At 41.9% G+C, this 8,539-nt stretch overlaps 1 pseudogene; it reads right to left on the bottom strand.

The window, feature by feature from the left end:
- Positions 1–6,600: 6,600 nt before the first annotated feature.
- Positions 6,601–8,154, bottom strand: LOC147698440 (syncytin-2-like; annotated as a pseudogene).
- Between the last annotated feature and the right edge of the window lie 385 nt (positions 8,155–8,539).

The following is an 8,539-nucleotide window of genomic DNA, read 5'->3' as shown; positions in this document are numbered from 1 at the left end:
AGCCATCTTGGGACCAATATACATGATAGCACCTCATTAAAAAGCATTGTAGTTAATAGAGGGTTTTAGGACTTTAGTTACATTATAAATCATTTGTTGATGGTACCATACTCGTTTTAGGAATTGTGGTGGGTTCTAAGGTGATTTTACCTTGTGAAAAAACCTTCTGCTGTGATATCATGAATATTGTTTGAAAGAAAACTAATATCTCATGATTTTCCCACAGTGGTTTGGAAGGGGATCTATAAGCTAAACTGAAAGCATATTTTCTGTAAATTCACATTATCTTTCTCAGTCATGTGAAAATGAAGTCTGACATTCTCAGTAAAACATGTACATCCAACAAGGACAGAGACTGTCAGTTGATTCCTTTGTGTTCTACTGCAGCCTCCTAGAGTGTTCTAAAGAACAACTAGAGCGCTAACAGTCCTACTTATTACAAAGGTATGGCACACCTGCAGCCATCTTGATTGGAATAAAGTGGTAACTCTTAAAACATTTAATTTAAAAAGAAACAACATGAGGGGGTATATTTTGCCTTAGAAAGTATGATTAGTGCTGCAGAATGAAAAATTAGGGCACATTTTGAGTGACTTCTCAAATCCTTTTCTATTTCATTAAAACATTCTGACATGCAGTCTCCCAAAATGGCCACCAGAGACAAAAGAGCCCAAATGTAGCCCAAATATCACCCAGATGTAGCCCAAGTATAGCCCAATGACAGAATGTCCCAGAGTGTTCTAAAGAACAACTAGAGCGCTAACAGTCCTACTTATTACAAAGGTATGGCACACCTGAAGCCATCTTGATTGGAATAAAGTGGTAACTCTTAAAACATTTAATTTAAAAAGAAACAACATGAGGGGGTATATTTTGCCATAGAAAGTATGATTAGTGCTGCAGAATGAAAAATTAGGGCACATTTTGAGTGACTTCTCAAATCCTTTTCTATTTCATTAAAACATTCTGACATGCAGTCTCCCAAAATGGCCACCAGAGACAAAAGAGCCCAAATGTAGCCCAAATATCACCCAGATGTAGCCCAAGTATAGCCCAATGACAGAATGTCCCAGAGTGTTCTAAAGAACAACTAGAGCGCTAACAGTCCTACTTATTACAAAGGTATAGCACACCTGGAGCCATCGTGATGGGAATAAAGTGGTAACTCTTAAGACATTTAATTTAAAAAGGAACAAAATGAGGGGGTATATTATGCAATAGAAGGTATTATTAGTGCTGCAGAAAGAAAGATTAGGGCACATTTTGAGTGACTTTTCAAATCCTCTTCTATTTCATTAAAAAATTCTGACATGCAGTCTCCCAAAATGGCCACCAGAGTCAAAAGAGCCCAAATGTAGCCCAAATATCACCCAGATGTAGCCCAAGTATAGCCCAATGACAGAATGTCCCAGAGTGTTCTAAAGAACAACTAGAGCGCTAACAGTCCTACTTATTACAAAGGTATGGCACACCTGAAGCCATCTTGATTGGAATAAAGTGGTAACTCTTAAAACATTTAATTTAAAAAGGAACAAAATGAGGGGGTATATTTTGCCATATGAATTATGATTAGTGCTGCAGAACGAAAAATTAGGGCACATTTTGAGTGACTTCTCAAACCCTCTTCAATTTCATTAAAAAATTCTGACATAGTCTCCCAAGATGGCCACCAGAGACAAAAGAGCCTAAATGTAGCCCAAATATCACCCAGATGTACCCCAAGTATAGCCCAATGACAGAATGTCCCAGAGTGTTCTAAAGAACAACTAGAGCGCTAACAGTCTTACTTATGACAAAAGTATGGCACACCAGAAGCCATCTTGATTGGAATGAAGTGGTAAGTCTGAAAACACTCAATTTAAAAAGGAACAACATGAGGGGGTTAATTTTGCCATAGAAAGTATGATTAGTGCTTCAGAAAGAAAAATTAGGGATCATTTTGAGTGACTTCTCAAATCCTCTTCTATTTCATTAAAAAAATTCTGACATGCAGACTGAAACATGCACTTTGAATACCAGCAGCAGACGTCCCTGGTGAGCAGTAGCTTTACTACAGTGATCTAATGTGCAACTAGAGTGCTAACATTCAGAATTTATGGCAAATGTGTGACACATCTGAATGCCTTCTTGATGGAACCAAAGTAAACAAGCATTGAAAATGCAATAGATCTCGCCCTCGTTTAAGTTAAAGCCATTCTGTTTGTAATGAGGTGGCTTTTTAGCTTTGCTTTTATTAGCGTTTTTTCAACTTTCATGTAAATAACGCACCGTTTTCACCAAATCGACTTTGCCCAAGCACACCCTTCCCTTCGGCCAACAAATTCCAAAAATTCGGCACACCTGTCGATCCACTCTCCCTACAGCTCACCCAAGCCCCGTCCCTCTAGCGCAACTGGAACACCCCAAATTCACCTTCTCCATGCGCACCAAAAACTCCCATTGAATAACATGGCAATTCGCTACTCCGCACAAAAATTGCTCTTTAAAGCACTTCCACTGCTCCGATCCGCTTCAAACTTGGCTGGACACTAGCTCCAGCGATTCCCTAACATCTCACCAAGAATCAGCCCAATCCATCCACTGGAACAGGGACGAATTTCAACCCGAATACGCGCCCCCGCAAACACAAAAAAAAGCCATAAAACGGCCAAATCTCGACCAAAAACCGCCAAAATCCCTCAAAACCTTGCCAACACCAATACGCATGAAACTGAACCGGCCCCTCAGCCCTAGGCTCCGGGAACCCTACTTAATTGACCCAAAAGCCCTAAAAAGCAACATAATACACACAAAAACGCCCTAACAACCCTAAAATGCATATAAGTATATGTATGCATGCATTTATGTTTGTATTTATATAGATATACAGATGATATATGTTTATATATGTATGTATATATATATATTCACTGGAAAAACCATAGGCTATTGACCATATATAGTTAGGAATTAGCATTTACAAAACCTTGAAAATTCACTGAAAAAACCATAGGTTATAGACCATATATAGTTAGGAATTAGCATTTACAAAACCTTGAAAATTCACTGAAAAAACCATAGGTTATAGACCATATATAGTTAGGATTTCGCATTTACAAAACCTTATTTTACTCACACAAAACCATTGAAATTCCATATATAGTTAGTTGCACTAACTATATATCGCGCACCCGCAATCCACTGCTGATGATGTCACATATTACATCATTCATGACATGGTCAGTGACATCACTGATGACATCACTGATGACATCTCAAATGACATCACTGATGACATCACTGATGACAACATCCAGTGACTGTATGTTTCTGTAAAGTTAAAATATGTCTTACATATTGAAGAATGAGTGGATGTATAAGTGTCTGGATGAAGGATTTAGTAGGTGCATGACTGACTGTATGAGTGAGTGATTAAATGTGTCTCACTGAGTGCATGGGTTAGTGACTAAACTGTCTTAATTTGTGCATCATTATGTCTGTTGTTCTGTAAACTGTTGCATGTGTTGATAAGTAGCTATATGAGTAACTATATGGGTTATTGATTGGTTGCCCAAGTATTTGTATGGGAGACTGAGTTTGTGTGTGGGTGGCTGGGAGGTGTATGACTCTGTGCATAGATGTGTGAGCATTTGATTCACTAGATGTATGGTTTCAAAAGTGCATGTGGAAACAGCTGTATGGGCGGTTGACTGTGTGCATGAGTGTATTGGTGAGTGAATGGATATCTCAGTGCTACATGTCAAAGTAAGTACATATGTAAAACACAGTACATGTGAGAGTTGACATATATAAATAACTGTGCATAAGAGCCAGTGAATGTGTGAGTGGCTGTATGGATCATTGTGAACTTGTATCAGGGATTGTATAAGAGAGTAAATATGTGTTAGTATATGTTTGAATAAGTAAAGTTTGTAACTGTATAGTTGAGGAAATGGAGGTGTGATTGATTCTTTGCATGACTGACTAGGTGTGTGAGTAACTCCATGGATGAGTGACAGTCTGTGAGTGTCTGTTTACACTGATTGTATCTAAGGTTATATTAGAGTCTGAAGAGGTTCATCGTATTATCACATGAATGATATCATCAGTGATGTGATCAGTAATGTCAAATGAGATGTCATCAGTGATGTCATCAGTGATGTCATTTGAGATGTCATCAGTGATGTCATTTGAGATGTCATCAGTGATGTCATCAGTGATGTCACTGACCATGTCATGAATGATGTAATATGTGACATCATCAGCAGTGGATTGCGGGTGCGCGATATATAGTTAGTGCAACTAACTATATATGGAATTTCAATGGTTTTGTGTGAGTAAAATAAGGTTTTGTAAATGCGAAATCCTAACTATATATGGTCTATAACCTATGGTTTTTTCAGTGAATATATATATATATATATATATATATATATATATATATATATATATATATATATATATATATATATTTATATATATATATGTATATATATATATATATGTGTAATATTAAAATAGTTCTAAATATAATGTAATTTAAAAGAAATAATGTTTCATTTTACTTAAATATATATATATATATATATATATATATATATATATATATATATATATATATATATATATATATATATAATGATATATATATATATTTTTAAAAATAAAGTACTTTACAAAGCTATGACTTCACCACACATGCATTTGTGAAGTAATTGCATGCGGAGTGAAGTCATATGCGGTATCAAAATTTGAGGAATTATGGCTTGCGGAGTGATGGTATTTGCGTCCTAAAAAATGCGGAGTGATGGTATGCGGGATTTTTGTATGCGGAATGGGATCACATATTCGTTTCACATGGGCCACTTACTGTTACTCCACGAGCACTACGTGTTGACTATGTACTTAATGCACAGTGTTTAAGTAACAGTGATGATGTTTCTTAGGTCTTGTTGCTCATCTCTGAAAACCAAAATAAGCGCATGAATCAATCTTTGGTGCTATTGTTGTTTTCCTTATAATTTAGTTATATTTGCTCAAATTAATTGCGCAAATGTTACCCGGTGAGACATTGTTGTATGCTACCACCCACAGTAGACTAGCACACTATTCAATGCATTTAACTTCTCGCTGATTAAATACAGTGTTATATATTTATATTGCTTCTGTTTGCAGAAATGTCTTTTTTGAAATTGCAGATTTAGGATCATGATTACCACACCATGTTTGCACCCAGGTTGTAATGAAAGCCTATGTCTTCATTTCTGACTCAATTTTGTACCTTGTTTCAACAGGCTCCGTATTGAGAGTGTGGGCCCCCTTGCTCCTTGGATCAGATGTATCAAAATTGGATTTTGCGAGTCTATAATAGCAAATTTTACCGATTCGCTATTATAGACTCGCAAAATGCAATGTACGTACGTTTCAGCAATTTTTTGGCGAGTCCTACACAGTTCTTGTTTGCGACTCGCAAATTGCGAGTCGCAAATTAGGAATGGCTTCCCATTCATTTCTATGGGCCTAGAGGCCCATAGAAATTAATGGGAATTGCATGAGCAATTTGCGAGTACCCAATAAATACTCGCAAATTGCACATGCAATTTCAAAGGTGCAAGGGGGGCAAAAGGCCACCCTGATGCACCCCTGAAATATGCATGTGTCACATGTGGCGCACATACATGCCCTCAGGGCATGTATGTGCGGCATATGGTGTGGAAAAAGGTAGGGCCGATGACCTTTTTCAGAGTTGCCCGGCGTTAACCGCCTCTATTACCACTCAAATTACCAAACAAAGAGGCAGGCGCTGGAGACTGGAAGGCAGGAAACAGAAGTTTTATTCCGACGGAGCAGAACACTTCAAATCAGACAACAGGGTATCTTCTCGAGGTGCTCTAACCGCATCTCTGAGGCCTGGCCTCTTATACACAGGTTTACGATCTTTATTACAGTTTATTGCATGTGGCACATTCTTGCAAATGCTTTGAAGTATGAAAGGACATCCTCGGAATCCCTGCTTCAGGCCCGTTCCCACACACATTTACAGTTGAAGTCCCCACCCCGGTCACAACAGGTGATGATTGTCGCGCAGCTGGACATTCCGCCGATTCACGGAATGTATGTGGTTCATCGGATCTCATGGGGTGGGGGCTTTGATCAACTCGTGGATCCTTTGATGGGAGAAGCTTCCTACTGTATGGGGGGGGGGCAATAAACGGCATCCGCAGGGCCAGGTGGCGGCCTGGGAACGAGTAAGACAAACGGGCACAGAGGAAAGGGGGGGTTTTATCAAAGGACCCGGGATCATGAAAGGAATGGAGGGAGGTGTTGAGCTGGGAACAGGATGGGGTTCCGAGGCAGAGCTGTGCTGAAGAGGGGTTTATGGCCCAAGGCATGTGAGAGCGGGGGCTGTCAGCGCGCGGGGGATGCTTGCGAGGTCAGGAGTGAGAGAGAGAGAGAGACGCGCTGGCTGTTGGCGATGGGCAGAGAGGCCATGGCATTTAAAATGGCTGCCGCTTACGCGCACGAATGGGCTCGAAAAGGGGGCAAGATGGCGCCGATAATGTTGACACTGCAGTCTAGGTTTTAACAGTCCTCCCTTTTCAACATATCTAGCCAGCTTGCCTACTCAAGGTCTATCCGCATTAAATTCCTAATCTCGACATCATATAGTGCTCCCATACGTTCCTTTCCAAAGTCCACAGTCTTAGGGCAGATACAATTCGCACATAATGAACACAGAGGCGGCAGGCATTGAATTCCTAAGCAGAACCCACATATCACAACCACAGGAATCAGGATAATGGTAAACAGTCTCCAGCCCCAGTTCTTAACAGTATTCCAAAACCATCCACCAAGCGACCATTCTTCCTGCTCCTGGTGAACTTCTGAGGAGAGTCTGTGGAGATGTTCGATGGCCTTGTACACTGAGGGTGAATTGTCCAGTATATATGTACAGCAGCTGGACCCAATAATGCGGCATGCTCCACCACGATCCGCTAGAACCACATCTAGAACAAGGCGGTTCTGGAGAGCCACCAGGCGGACCGCTTGAAGCTCGGCTGTGTTGTTTGCAAGGATACCAGCTGTGATGTTCATTGTTGTCTCGACTGCCTGAGTCAAATGTCGGATGGCACGGCTGTTTGCCATCGGGCCCCAGAGTGGAACAAGTCCCTTCATTGCGTCGAGGAACTATGCTCCTGTAGAGTCGGCTTGTTCAATGTCCTTGGCTCGTTTTTGTCGATGATGATTCGTTGGAGCCACATAGGTCGGAGGAAGGATGAAGGAGATAAAACAAGTGCCCCCCCAGCCTTTGGGGAGCCAAGTGTAGGCTTTTGTGCCGCAAACGAAGTACATGTTTGGAGAGGATACAAAGGAAGGTGGATCGGCAGAGTCCAAAGTTCTGGTGAAGCGGCAAGCACTGCGGCCCACCAGCTGTGTCCCAAGCCCTTCTATGCACATAAGGCCTGTGACGTTGATGACAGATAGGGCCACAGTCAGGGTGGCGGCTGTTCGCTTCCGAAGGTAGGAGAAGGAGGGTCTGGTCGGATTGTTGAACACCTGCATTTCAATTCGTTCTTTGGCAGGGATGTCCATGTGGATAGAGTCGTTGGAGGTCTGCGGGCAGAATTGTGTCTTTGTTTTGTTTCGCCAGACCTCATGAAAGAAATGCGTCATGGTTTTGCTGGAGGTGGCATTGTCTCTATGGCTCTCTTGCAGGAGGATTAGCCAAGCAAGGCAGGAGCCGTGAATTGAGAAGGGTGAAGGGATGAAGGGTATCGAATGTCCAGTGGCGTGGGGTAGCAACCCACAGATCCAGCAGTTGGTGGCATTGGTGGCAAGATTGTGCTGGTGCAGCAGCTGTACAAAGGAGTTGTTCCAAAACTCCTTTCGCCTTTCTCTGAGTTGGGGAGAGAGAGAGATCAAATAATGCTCCTTCATGGTGGTAGGCTGTGCAGTGGTCAGGAATGTCTCATGAGCGGGTGCGTTTTCTTCCACAATCCAGAGTGTGGTCATGAGGAGAAGGCAGAAGAGGATCGTGATAAAAAGTGCAATTGTCTTTGAACTGTGGATTCTGTCTGTCTTTGGGTTCCTGTAGCGAATTTTCGGATGTCCGGTTGCTTCCATCACCTTCTTATCGGACGCTTCCATCATCTTCTTATCGGGCGATTCCATCATCTTCAAGGGAGCTCGGTAGCGGGCAGAACCAAAAACCTTGTCTGGCTTTCTCTCCTGACAGCCTTTGTAGTGTTAGGCCACCGATCTGAGAATTATGACTTAGTCAATGGTCTGCTTAGCCGAAACTCTCTCCTTTCGTCGCAGGTTATAACCTTCTTTGGATGGCACGGTGGGGTCAGGAATCTTTGCAAGTTCAAGTGTCTCTGTGTCTGGGTAGCAATTCAGCGATGGTCGGTCTTTGTTCAGGAGCTCTTCCTGGGTGGTCACGTCTTCGGTCGTCGTCAGAGTCGGGGGAATCCGCTTGCAATGGTGCGCATGCACCCAGGTCCGCTTTCCTTCCACTCGAAGAGCTGTTCGGGTGGTGAGTAGGACTTGCCAGGGGCCC

This window comes from Lissotriton vulgaris, chromosome 8 (assembly GCF_964263255.1).
Source record: "Lissotriton vulgaris chromosome 8, aLisVul1.2, whole genome shotgun sequence".
Taxonomy (NCBI): domain Eukaryota; kingdom Metazoa; phylum Chordata; class Amphibia; order Caudata; family Salamandridae; genus Lissotriton; species Lissotriton vulgaris.
The sequence above is the reverse complement of the archived record's forward strand: the minus strand, read 5'-3'. Positions and strand labels throughout refer to the sequence as shown.